Genomic DNA, 13,710 nt, shown 5'->3' with positions numbered 1-13,710 from the left:
TGGCATGTTGTAGTCCAAACTTCCTCCAATGATGGCTGATTAGTTGCATATGAATAAGGTGGAAATTCACCAAATTCTGCATGAAGCAGTAAAATGCACCCCAATAAAACCTGGGTACTCAATTAAAATATGTCTCAGTGACAAAACTGTATCACAGGACTCAAATATAGGAGGGTCATCAGCCCTCAGCAAACAGGAATGTGTCAGATGATTGTGTTCTATGTGGGTCCAAGAAAGAACAACTTTCTCTTTGCAATTCCTGCACAGACTAGACTGCCACAGTTCAATTACAGGCTTTTATCTAATGTAATTTATTTGTAGTCTCTATATTTCATAAATCCTGCCACCGGAAGTGAATCTTTTAGTGTATTATTTGCCTGTAGTCTGTATAGGGCATTGACAGGCAGCAATTATTACTGGAAATTGCTGATTTGGCTGCAGTGTCAGCCAAATCATTTCCCTTAATCCCAATGTGGCTGGGCATCTAACAGAAGCAGATATAGTTTGTTTGTTTGGGAATTTTTTAGGTGCATCGGCATCTATGGCCATAGTGCGCCAACGGATATAGTATTTGTGTTCATGGGGAGAGCGGATCTTTTGCTGGACTTGGGACAGAACTTGGTGGGGATTATATCTCACTGACAGTAGAGCCTGTAAGGTGCTCAAAGAATCAGAATATAAAAAGAACGATTGGTTTTGGCATTTACTAATGTGATCCAAGGCTAACTCTATAGAGTTCAGCTCTGTAGTAAATATGCTGCATTCAGAGAGAATCTGCTCTGATATAGTGGTGTCCAGAAAGCCAGAAGCAGATCCCACACATGATTCCAACTTCGAGCCGTCTGTGTAGACTGGCAAGAAATCAGAATGTTTGGCTTAGTGTGCTGAATAGAGCTTTTTAGACAAATTTAAACATTAATCCTGATTATCAATATCATTAATAAATATAGAAAGCAACAATGGATCCAGCACTGAACTCTGGGGACTCCAGTAATAACAATTAATTCATGAAGAGCAGAGCAGCATCCATAACCACTCAGTCTTCTATCATTCAACTATCCCTTTACACATAACAGTAACTTGCCCTTAATGCCACATAGCTCCAATTTGTAGCAATCTTTTATGTGCAACAGTATCAAAATACTTTCCTAAAATTAAGTATATTAAGTACAGTCAGTTCTGCTATAACATGGTACATGTGTTCCTAAAAATCTCCAAGTTATGGTATTTTGCACATTAAAAACAACAGGGCTTATGTGAAAAATAGGAACAGGGACAGAGTACTGGGGGAAAAAAAAAAAAAAAAAAAAAAAAAAAAAAAATGTTCAGTCTGGTAAGAAAAACACTAAAAAAAGTTAGAAACCCAATAAAATTGTTAACACAGGTTTAAACATCTTAAATTTCTAATAAATAAATATATATTACACTAAATGTAGCACCGTAATATATACAGTGCATTCCGGTTAATTGGGGCACCGGTTAATCAGAGCAGCCGCTTATTTGGGGCAAAATATGAAGAACAGAAACAAAACAAATATTTAGCCTGAATTTGTTCCACTTATTTGGGCCAACTCGCCGCTTAATTCGGGCAATGAAGGTCATGATTGAACAATAAACTAATTTAGATGGTTCGTAACAAAGAGATCATGAGGGCAGCAGCTGAGTCAGTTATTGCGAAGTCCTGCTGTACAGTGGTTGTTTTATGTTTGTTCTGTGTCGCAGTAATCGGATTCAGAAGAAATTTTGCTTGCAGTTGTTTACGATCACACTAGGTACATATGTATACATCTTGTGGGTTAGAATAGATTAAAAACTGTACCAAACAGTGCACTGATTTTGGTGCACTGTTTGGTACACATTCCAGTGCACTGTTTGTAGTGCACTGAACCCCCCCCCCCCACCTTTTTTTCAGTACATTTAAGACCCCTGTCAAGATGCTGCATAAAGATTTGTTGCTTTCAGGAAAAAAAAAAAAAAAAAATCTCTATTCTTGACAAGATAAAAAGTCAACCTCCTAACATCAGTCATCGTCATCTAGCAGAGATAATAAAGGTACCAAAATCTACAATTTCACGACTGCTACAGCAATAAGAAAAACTTAGAGGAGTGGGCATTGCACGTGGATTTAAAGAAAACCTCTCATAAGCAAAAGAGGGAAGGCAAAGATCCAGACGTCGAGGATGCTTTGAATCAATGGTTTACCACTGTATCTAAACAAGGAGTGCACGTAAGCGACCCTATGCTAAAAATGAAGTCAGAAGAGTTGGCCAAAAAGCTAGGTCACGTAAATTTCAAAGCGACGGATGGTTGGTTGTCACGATGGAAGTACAGACATGACATTAGTTACAAAAAAGCACATGGCGAGAAGGACAGTGCTGAGCAATGGAAATCTGAAAAACTGCCAGAGTTGCTTAAAAAATTTAGTGGGGATGACATTTACAATGCCAATGAAACGCCTGTATTATCGTGCTACGCCAGATGATTCCCTCAGCTATCAACACATAACTGTCCAGTTCAAAGAAAGCAATGGATCGTGTAACAACATTATGCTGCTCAAACATGTTAGGAAATGATAAACTCAAACTTCTGGTTATTGGTAAAAGTGCTAAACCTCATTGTCTCAAGGGGCTTACAATAGGCAATTTGCCACTTTCGAATTATGCCAATAAGAAGGCATGGATGACCACATATATTTTTACACAATGGGTAATGAACCGGGACGCAACGAAAGTCCAGAAAAAAAAAACTCTGTTGATATTGGACAACTGCACGGCCACTGTAATGTAGCTGGTTTAAAAAATATTGAACTGGAATTTTTACCTCCTAACACCACATTCCTGATACAGCCTATGGATGCAGGAATTATAAAAAATTTGAAGACCTGGTTAATCACATCCTTGAAGCAATTGAGGAAAATCTGCTGACATCATCTTCGAAATCAATAGAGGTTAGTGCAAAAGTTTCAGTGTTAGAAGCTGTACAATTTATCGCCAATAGCTGGCGAGGAATAAGCAGCAAAACAATTCGGAATTGTTTGCTAAATGTGGTTTCACGACTAATTGTGATTCAGACGCGATAAGCTGTACAGAAAATGAAATGGCTTTGGAACTGCAACAGGTCCAAAATTGTGAATAATTTTTAACAACTGACAATAACCTTCAATGCCACAATGAAAATAAAGATTGTGAGGAAATGATTATTGAACAAATTGAAGCAAAACACTCAGAGACACCAGAAGGCCAAGAAAATGATGACAATGATATACCTAAGCGAGTAACTAACAAGGATGCCAGGAAATATATTGCTGAATTGAGATGTTATTTCATGCAGGAAGGCAATGAAGGTAGTCCTTTATCAGCATTAGATATCTGCGCCGACTTTGTTCAATTGCAGTCCATAAAGAGAACACGTCAGGGTACATTTCATAATTTTTTCAAAGTAAGAACCCTTAAGTAATGTGTAACCTTTGCTTGACACTGACATTATTCTGTACTATCTTCATTTTACATATGTACATTTTGTTTGCTTTTAGCTTTAGTTATTTTTAAATAAATGTTTGTACCAATATAACTTAAATACAATGCTTTCTTTAAATACCACATTCCCTTTATTTTATTCATACCTTTTTGCCTCCGTTAGAATGAGCTTTTCAGCTCATTAAAATTTCGCTTAATTGGGTCAAAGTGATCTGTCCCAATTAACCGGAATCGACTGTACATACTATTTGATATTTCTGTTCACTGACTTTTTTTTTTTTTTTTTTTGGATTGTAAAATTTAAAACAGTTAAAAACAACAAACAATTAATAACGACAAATACAGCATGCACAAATTGCACAAGTGAAATTCAGAGTAAAAAGTACGAAGCTTAAAAAATAGATAGGAATGAAGGGAAGGTTCTGAAAATTTATTTATATTTTTTATGCGATTTCAATGAAGGGGAAACACATTTCACAATAATAATGTAAAAACCCACAGAATTCCAGCTATCAGTATTATCACAAATGCAATAAGATCAAGTTTAATACCAGTTTATAATTAGGTTGCACTAACAGGAATGCCCAATAAACCATGAATTGCAAATTGTTTTATGGTAGTGACCTCCAGAAATGTGCTCCTCCGCTTGCACAATCTCGACTCACAAAATTTCTGTTTGAACAGAAAAATGTGAGCTGCTGAAAAAGTGAATTGGCCTACAATATGCACCTGTTATCTTGTGAATAGTGAATGACAACAGCGTGTCTATGACCAACAGAACTACAGTAAATGGGAAATATAGCTCTCACACATTTGACATTTTTTAAGCTTCGTAAACTTGCATGTATTGCTGTGCAGGTTGCTATGTTCAGTTTGGTGCTGGGTTTTGTGTTCACCTGGTGTTATTCGCAGACGAAATCATGTTATACCTGCACAGTTCCAGAAGTGACTGTAAATTATATCAAATTCCTTTGTTACTTCACCACAGTACCCAATCCATTTGGTCAGACAAGATTGTTTCACCCTTAACAAATCCATGCTGTGACTACAGTGTAACTACATTCATGTCTAGATGGTCCTGCATTACTTCTTTAAACAGTGACTCCATTATTTTCCCTAGAGCAGAAATTAAGCTAACAGTTCTATAATTACTCATGTCACCTTCTGATCCCCTTTTGTGAATTAGGAATACATTCCTATATCTCCAGTCCGCAGGCACTTCCCCCAAATCCAAAGGTGGTGCTATCATAATTACGTCTAAGGATTTGCTTGCCTTCTGTGCTGCCTCCTTTAATATAACAGGGTGGATCCCATTCTCCCCAGGTGCCTTTTTTGTTTAGTGTGAACAATTTCTCTTCCAATTTCGCCTCAGTAATCCCAAAATCATTTAGCATTAGTAGAGGCATACAATGCAAGAAAGCAAGCTGTTGCGGCACCAGCCAAAAAAAACACTCCCTCCATTCGTTCCAAATGCCTGTCCAGCTCAGCCTTAAATTTACTTAGGCTACCAACTTTTGCAACAAAAGATGGAAGCCTGTTCCACCAATCAACTATCCGTTGGCTAAAGGCAAATTTCCACACATCTATTCTACAACTGTCTTTACTCATTTTGAATCTATGCTCCCTCAGGTTCCTAATCTGAGCAAGAGGAAGAATCCCATCACCATTCAGCTTGCTCAACCCATTCAAGACCTCAATCAGATCACCTCGCAGGTGCCTACTATCCAAGCACTGCAATTTTCAGAACTTAAGCCTTTCTTGGTAAGAGCAACCCATTGTTCACATCACCAATCTTGTTGCCCTTCTTTGTATCCGTTCTAGAAACTTTACATCCTTCCCAAAACGAGGCCTCCAGACCTGTACATAGTACTTTAGGTGTGGACTGACCACTGTCTTTGTACAATAGGATAATCACCTCCCTGTCCCTGCTAGCAAAATTCCTATATATCATTGACAAGATTCCACAACCTGCCCTGGCAGCTGATCTGCACTGCTCAGCAAACTTCATATTTCACTGCACAATTACACCCAGGTCCTTTTCGCTTACCACATCGTTGGTACATTTCTCTTGAGTTACTGCTACCCATATGCAGTACTTTGCATTTGTCAATGTTAAACTTCAGTTGCCACTTCTCAGCTCATTTGCACAACTTACCTAGATCCAGTTGGAGTAGCATACTGTCGTTAACAACCCTGCCAACCTTTGTATCATCTGCAAACTTGGACATAAATCCTGATATACCTTCATCAATATCATTGATAAATACACAGAACAACAATGGGCCCAGCATTGAACCCTGAGGAACTAAACTAATAACATTTGACAACTGATTACCACTCTCTGTCAACCACAAGTGTCCACTGATTACCACTCTCTGTCGTCTCTCACTCAACCAGCCCTTTATCCATTGTAACAACTTACCCTTAATGCCATACCTCTCCAATTTGTACAGCAGTCTTCCATTTGCAACAGTATCAAAAGCTTTCCTGAAATCCAAGTACATGATATCAAAATTATTTTTGACATTCAGTTCCTTTGTGACAACATCATAGTATCCAATCAAATTGGTCAGACAAGACCTCCTTTTAACAAACCCATGCTGTGTTTTAACTATTATTGCAGTCTTGTCTAGATGATCCTGCAATGCTTCTTTAACCAGTGACTCCATTATTTTCAGCAGAACACAAGTTAAACAAACAGGTCTATAGTTACTCTGGTTAAACTTTTGAACCTCCTTTGTGAATTGGTGATACATTTGCATACCTCCAGTCCATGGGGACCTCCCCTGAGTCCAAGGAAGCTCTCATTAACTATGGCAAAGGGTTTGCTTACTTCCTTTGCTGCCTCCTTTAATATAACTGGATAGATCCCGTCCAACCTAGGTGTCTTCCTTATGTTTAAATTCAATAATTTCTCCTCCATTCTGCTCTCAGTTATTACAAAATCACTTAGCTCCCTGTTAGAATTTGATAAACCTCTGGCAAATGCAATAAGATCGAGTGACAACTCCTCATGTGTGAATGTAGATGCAAAATACTCATTCAGTTTATCAGCTACCTGAGCATGATCATCAACAGTCAACCCATCTATGTTAAGTGGACCAATCTGATTCATCCCCTCCTCCTTGTAGAGCTTACATAAGTAAAGAACTCTTTGCATCCTTTGCCAAAGATTTCTCGTAATCTGCCTTCGCCTGCCTAACCTCCTTTGGACTTGATTACAGACAAGCTTATATCTACCATAGGCTTCTGCGTCACCTGATAATTTATATGCATCCCATACATTTTTCTGCTCTGCCACAAGCCTCACTAATTCATCTGACATCCATTTAGGCCTGAACCTTGAACAGTATTTCTTAGTTGGAATGAAAAGCCTAGTAGCCTGCAAGATTAAGTCCCTTAAGGCTTCCCATTTAGAATTCAACCTTGGTAACATCATCAGTTGATCCCACTGTACAGAATTTAAAAACTATCTGAGACCCCTGTAGTCACCTTTATGAAAGCAAAAGCCCTTCCCTTTAGAATTGATGGCAGTTACATCTTTAAGTAATTCCCATATCAGTACATTGTGATCACTGTCACCTGGTGGTTCCTTTATCTGCAATTTCTTAATGCATGAATAATCACTGCTGATAATCACATCAAGAGTATTACTCCCTCTGGTTGCCTCTCGAACATGCTGCTGTAGAAAACATGTCATCCAATAAATACAAAAAACTCTTGCTAGTGTGCAAGTAACCAACCCACAAGTTCCAGTCAATATCTGTAAAGTTAAAATCCCCAATTATAAGACATTCTGATTTACTGGCCCACTCTATTTCTCTGCTCATTATGCTCATCAGATTCTTTAGGCCTATAACCTAATGAGTCTGAAGGATAGGTGGAATAGGACCAGTGTAGTTTCCCAGGGGCAAAAGATGATGATGTTGTAGAGCAGATTAAGGACACAAAAGGTGATATTGCTGTACACATTGGAACTGATGACATTAAGAGTAAAAGATCTGCAGATTTACTCAAAAGTACAGGTCAGTGTTGAAAAAAGTCACGATTTAGGGTTGAATGTGAAAGTGTCTGCAATTCTGCCCAGACGATAGGAGGGAGTATATGATGAGAGCCTTGTCGATCAATTCAGCCCTGGAGAGATTATGCAAGGCTCAAGGGGTAGAATTTTTTTCAGCCTGGTCTGTGCTTTTTGACAGGAGAGATTGCTTCTACAGGGATGGGGTACACTTTAAATAGAAAGGGTGCAAGAATATTTGCTGATGCTATTGAGGCAGTGTTAGGTGGGTTGGAAAACTGCTAGTTTGGGGGGGGGGAATACACAGACTAAAAGGTTAACAGTGGCCGCACACAGAGGCAAAAGTGATTCTTGCAGTTTATCTATTGGAATGAGCAGCAGCATGGAAAGCAAAGCTATGGAGATTTCCAGGACTGCTGGGAGTCAGAGTGGAACAAATAAGTACATGGGCGGTGTTAGGGTAACTAAGAGTAGAAACAGGTGCATGTATACTTGCATGTACACCAATGCTAGGAGTATAGTTAATAAATTTGATGAGCTTGAAGTGCTAGTCAAGATATCAAAGCAGATATTGTTGGGATATCAGAGACGTGGTGGCACACAGATATAAGCAGTGCAGAATTAGAATTTAGGAAGTACAATGTGTACAGAAAGTATAGACAGGACCTGAAGGGTTATGTGTTAGTTAAGAAAAACAAAAAATCTAAGGAAGTGCATCCAATTGATGTTGTGGACAATGCAATGCTGAGTCTGTTTGGTGTGACATAGGGAAAAATGTCCAGGTGTGTTTTATAGGCCTAATGAATCTGATGAATATAATGAGCAATTGTGCAGAGAAATAGAGTGGGCCAGTAAATCAGAATGTCTTATAATGGGGGATTTTAACTGTGCAGGTATTGACTGGAACTTGTGCATTGGTAACTTTCACACTGGCAAAACTTTTTTAGATTTATTGGATGACTGTTTTCTACAGTAGCATGTTCAAGGAGCAACCAGAGGGAGTAATACTCTTGATCTGTTTATCAGCAGTCATTATTCATGCATTAAGAATTTGCAGATAAAGGAACCACTGGGTGACAGTCATCACAATGTACTGATATGGGAATTACTTAAAGATGTAACTAAAGGGAAGGGCTTTTTATTTTGTAAAGGTGACTACAGGAGTCTCAGACAGTTTTTAAATTCTGTACAGTGGGATCAACTGATGATGTTACCACTGTTGAATTCTAAATGGGAAGCCTTAAGGGACTTAATCTTGCAGGCTACTAGGCTTTTCATTCCAACAAATACTGTTCAAGGTTCAGGCCTCAATGGACGCCAGATGAATTAATGAGGCTCGTGGCAGAGAAGAAAAATGTATGGGATGCATATAAATTATCAAGTGACATAGAAGCCTATGGCAGATATAAGCTTGTCTGTAATAAAATTCACAAAGGAGTTTAGGCAGGCGAAGGCAGATTACAAGAAATCTTTGGCAAAGGATGCAAAGAAAAACAGCAAAGAGTTCTTTACTTATGTAAACTCTAGAAGGAAAGAGTTGAATCAGATTGGACCACTTAACATAGATGGGTTGACTATTGATGATCATGCTCAGGTAGCTGATAAACTGAATGAGTATTTTGCATCTACATTCACACATAAGGAGTTATTGAATGAGGGGAATGCCAGAAGTTTATAAAACTCTAACAGGGAGCTAAGTGATTTTGTAATAACTGAGAACAAAGTGGAGGAGAAATTGTTGAAGTTTAACATAAGGAAGGTGCCTGGGGTGGACAGGATCAATCCAGTTATATTAAAGGAGGCAGCAAAAGAAGTAAGCAATCCCTTTGCCATAATTATGAGAACTTTGTTGGACACAGGGGAGGTCCCCATGGACTGGAGGTGTGCAAATGTATCACCAATTCACAAAGGAGGTTCAAAAGGTGACAAGAAACTATAGACCTGTTAGTTTAACTTGTGTTCCAGGGAAAATAATGGAGTCACTGGTTAGAGAAGCAATGCAGGATCATCTAGACAAAACTGCAGTAATAGTTAAGACACAACATAGGTTTGTTAAAGGTCTGACCTGTTAAAGGTTTTTTAAAGGTCTAGTCTGACCAATTTGATTGGATACTATAATGTGATCACAAAGAAACTGATTGTCAAAAATAATTTTGATATCATATACTTGGATTTCAGGAAAGCTTTTGATACTGTTGCACACGGAAGACTGCTTTACAGATAATAGCAGTATGGCATTAAGGGTAAGTTGCTACAATGGATAAAGCGATGGTCAAGTGGGAGACGACAGAGAGTGGTAATCAATGGACACTGCTCTTTATGAACAAATGTTAGTAGTGGAGACCCCCAGGGTTCAGTGCTGGGCCCATTGTTGTTTTGTGTATTTATCAATTGATATTGAAGAAGGTATATCAGGCCTAATGTCCAAGTTTGCAGATGATATAAAGGTTGGCAGGGTTGTTTATGACAGTAAAGACAGAGTGCTACTCAACTGGATCTAGAAAAAGTTGGACAAATGAGCTGAGAAATGGCAACTGAATTTTAACATTGACAAATGCAAAGTACTGCATATGAGTAGCAATAACCCAAGAGAAGCATACCACTTATGTGGTACTACACTCAGCGAAGTGGAAAGTGAAAAAGACCTGGTGGAAGTTGTGCAGTCAAATATGAAGTTTGCTGAGCAGTGCAGACGGGCTGCCAGGGCAAGTTATGGAGTCTTTTCAACGATATATAGGAATTTTGCTAGCAGAGACAGGGAGGTGATCATCCCGTTGTATAAGGCAATAGTCAGGCCACACCTAGAGTATTGTGTACAGGTCTGGAGGCCTCGTTTTAGGAAGGGTGTAGAATTGCTAGAACGAGTAGAAAGAAGGGCAACAAGTTTGGTGAGGGGGACAAAGGGGTGCTCTTTACAAGTTTTGCAAATTGCAGCACCTGTTGATTGGGACCTACGAGGCGATCTGATTATGGTGCATAAGGCCTTGAATGGGTTGAGCAAGCTGAATGCTGATAGGATTCTTCCTCTCGCTCAGATTAAGAACCTGAGAAAGCATAGATTCAAATTGAGGCAAGACAGTTGTAGAATATATGTACAGAAATTTGCCTTTAGCTAGCTGGTAGTTGATTGGTGGAACAGACTTCTATCTTTTGTTGTGGAAATTCACAGGCTAAATAAATTTAAGGCCGAGCTGGACAGGCATTTGAAACAAATGGAGGGATGAAATGGGAGGGATTTTTTTTTTCTTGGCTGATGGTGCATAAGCTTGCTTTCTTGCATCATATGCCTGTACTAATGCTAATGCTGACATACAGCTACTCTCATTTTTCATTTCCCAGTGCTTATGTCACACCAAACAGACTCAACATTGCATTGTCCACCAACATCAATTGGATGCACTTCCTTAGATTTTATGTGTTTCTTAACTAACAGCATAACCACTCCTCCCTCTCTGTCCTGTCCTGTCTATCCTTTCTGTACCCATTGTACTCCCCAAATTTCAATTCTGCACTGCTTATATCTGTGTGACACCACATATCTGATATCCCAACAATATTTGCCTTTGATGTCTTGAAGCTCATCAAATTTATTAACTATACTCCTAGCATTGGTATACATGTAAGTATACATGCACTTGTTTCTACTCTTAGTTATCCTAACACAGCCCATGTATTTATTTGTTCCACTATGACTTCCAACAGTCCTGGAAATCTCCATTGCCTTGCTTTCCATGCTGCTGCTCATTCCAATGAAGCAGTGCAAGAATCACTTTTGCCTTTGCCTGCGGCCACTGTTAACCTTTTAGTGTGTGTATCCCCCGCCAAAGTTAGCAGTTTTCTGACCCATCCAACTCTGCTTTGATAGCTTTGGCAAATATTCTTGCACCCTTTCTATTTAAGTGTATCCCATCCCTGTACAAGCAGTCTCTCCTGTCAACAAGCACAGACCAGGCTGAAAAAAAATTCTACCCCTTGAGCTTTGCACAATCTCTTCAGGGCCAAGTTGATCGACAAGGCTCTCATCATATATTCCCTCCTATCGTGTCTGGGCAGAATTTCAGATACTTTTACATTCAACCCTAACTCCGCAACTTTTTTTTCGACACTGACCTGTACTTGTTGAGTAAATCTGCATATCTTTTACTCTTAATGTCATTAGTTCCAACAAGTACAACAATATCATCTTTTGTGCCCTTAAAAGATGATATCTGCTTTACGACGTCGGCAACTTTTGCCCCTGGCAAACACACCCTGGTCCTGTCCCACCTATCCTTCTTGCATAGTATATTCCCCGTCTCCATGACAATAGAGTAACCAACAATAACTAGTTCCTGTGGGACCAGTGCATTCTGCCTTGGAGATTGTCTCTGTGTTGCCTGATGCACGGGAGTGAGCTCTGGAATTGAGCTGGGCAGCTGAGAGCTTGATAGGCCCTCATTAATTTCTTCGAGGGCATTTACCCTACACCTCAAGCTCTTATAGATGCCCATCAGAACTCTGAGTTGGCACCTAATTTCTTGACACTCTAGTCATCTAGCACACAAAAAGACATCCTCCTTGGCTAGATCATGTCCTGATTTAGAAAGTTCAGCAAACATTTCACATATTTTTTGAAACTGATGCATTGGAGAATCACCCCCTTCGTTTCTACCCCCAAGTCACAGCACTCTCACTAGTCTGTGACTTTTGCTTTGTAGCGCTAGTCTGGGTCATGATTTCCGTTTAAATACAGTTTAATTAAAAATGAAATTTAATAACATTAATAAATCTTTAAATATTTTTGATTAATTGATAATACTATACTAAGCTAACAGATTCCTAATACAGTGCTTCATATTACGTTATACCTTATGTTATCAGTTCGTGATATATATGCTACGCTATTTCTTATTGATTATAATATGGCGGCTAGTTCACCAATATTGGCACCAACATCGGAAGTCATAACTTCCAAAAATCACTAGCTAAATTCAAAATAAGAAACTAACGAATGATACTAAACCTCTTTAATATCTTTGTAAAAGGTAATGTAGCAAGTTAATTAATGAAGAATACGGTAAAACTATCAAAAATACTTCTCTTTACAGAAGCCAAAAATCCACCAACTGTTCTCTTCTGCGACCAGAGCATGCGCGCTCTCTCTCTCTCTCTCTCTCTCTCTCTCAGAGGTTTTTTTTAACTTGTAGCATCTCCTTCTCTAAAGAATTACTCACATGTGAATGTAGATACAAAATACCTATTCAGTTTGTCAGCAACCTGAGCAGGATCATCATCATTTAAACCACTGACATCAAGTGGACTAATGTGATTCAAACCCTTCGTTCTACTGTTACTATAGTAAAGAAGTCTTTGCTGCTTTTCTTTGCCAGAGACTTCTCATAATCTAACTTATCTTGTCTAACCTCTTTTATGACTTGATTACAAACTAGTTTATTCCTACCACAGGGTTCTTTATGCTGATAATTTATATTCATCCCACGATTTTTTCTTTTCTGTCAAGTCTCATCAGTTCATCTTACACCCATTTTAGTTCTAAGGTTTGAACAGTATTTCTTAGTTGGTATGAAGTCTAGTAGCTTTCATGATTACTTTCCTGAATGCTTCCCATTTAGAATTTGCAGTGGGTAACATCAGTTGGTCTTACTGGATAGAATTTAAAACCTATCCCAGACCACTGTAGTCTCCTTTACAAAAAGCAAAGAAACTCTTCCATTTACCTTTCACCATAGTTGTCTTTAAGTAAATCCCACATCAGTACACTGATCACTGCCACCCAGTGAATCTTTTACCTGCAGATTCTTAATGCATGAAGACTCGCTGCTGATAATCAGATCAAAAGTACTGCTTCCACTTTTTGCATCTCTAATATGCTGCTGTAGAAAAACAGTCATTCAATAAATCCACAAAAAAAATCTTGCTAGTGTGAATGACCAAACCCACATGTTCCACATCAATATCTGGAAAGTTAAAATCTCCAATTAAAAGGCATTCTGATTTGCTGACCAACTCTATTTCTCTTCATTTTTATTTGTCATGCTCATCACTGTCATTAGGCCTATAACACATCTTACTCTCATTTTTGTTTTCCCAGTGCTTATGTCACACATAAATGACTGCATGCACTGCTTAGATTTAATATGCTTCTTAACTAAAAGCATAACCCCTCCCCACTTCTGTCTTGTCTGTCTTTTCTGTACACATTGTACTCCTCATTTT

At 38.7% G+C, this 13,710-nt stretch overlaps 1 protein-coding gene across 1 annotated transcript in view; it reads right to left on the bottom strand.

Annotated features, from left to right (window-relative positions):
- The window catches only part of LOC150082228 (electroneutral sodium bicarbonate exchanger 1-like), a 313,808-nt gene that overhangs the window by 212,510 nt on the left and 87,588 nt on the right, over positions 1-13,710 (bottom strand). The gene's annotated exons all lie outside the window — the stretch shown is intronic.

Source organism: Mastigoproctus giganteus, chromosome 8 (genome assembly GCF_048544385.1).
Source record: "Mastigoproctus giganteus isolate SK-2022 chromosome 8, ASM4854438v1, whole genome shotgun sequence".
In the NCBI taxonomy this organism is placed as follows: domain Eukaryota; kingdom Metazoa; phylum Arthropoda; class Arachnida; order Uropygi; family Thelyphonidae; genus Mastigoproctus; species Mastigoproctus giganteus.
The sequence above is the reverse complement of the archived record's forward strand: the minus strand, read 5'-3'. Positions and strand labels throughout refer to the sequence as shown.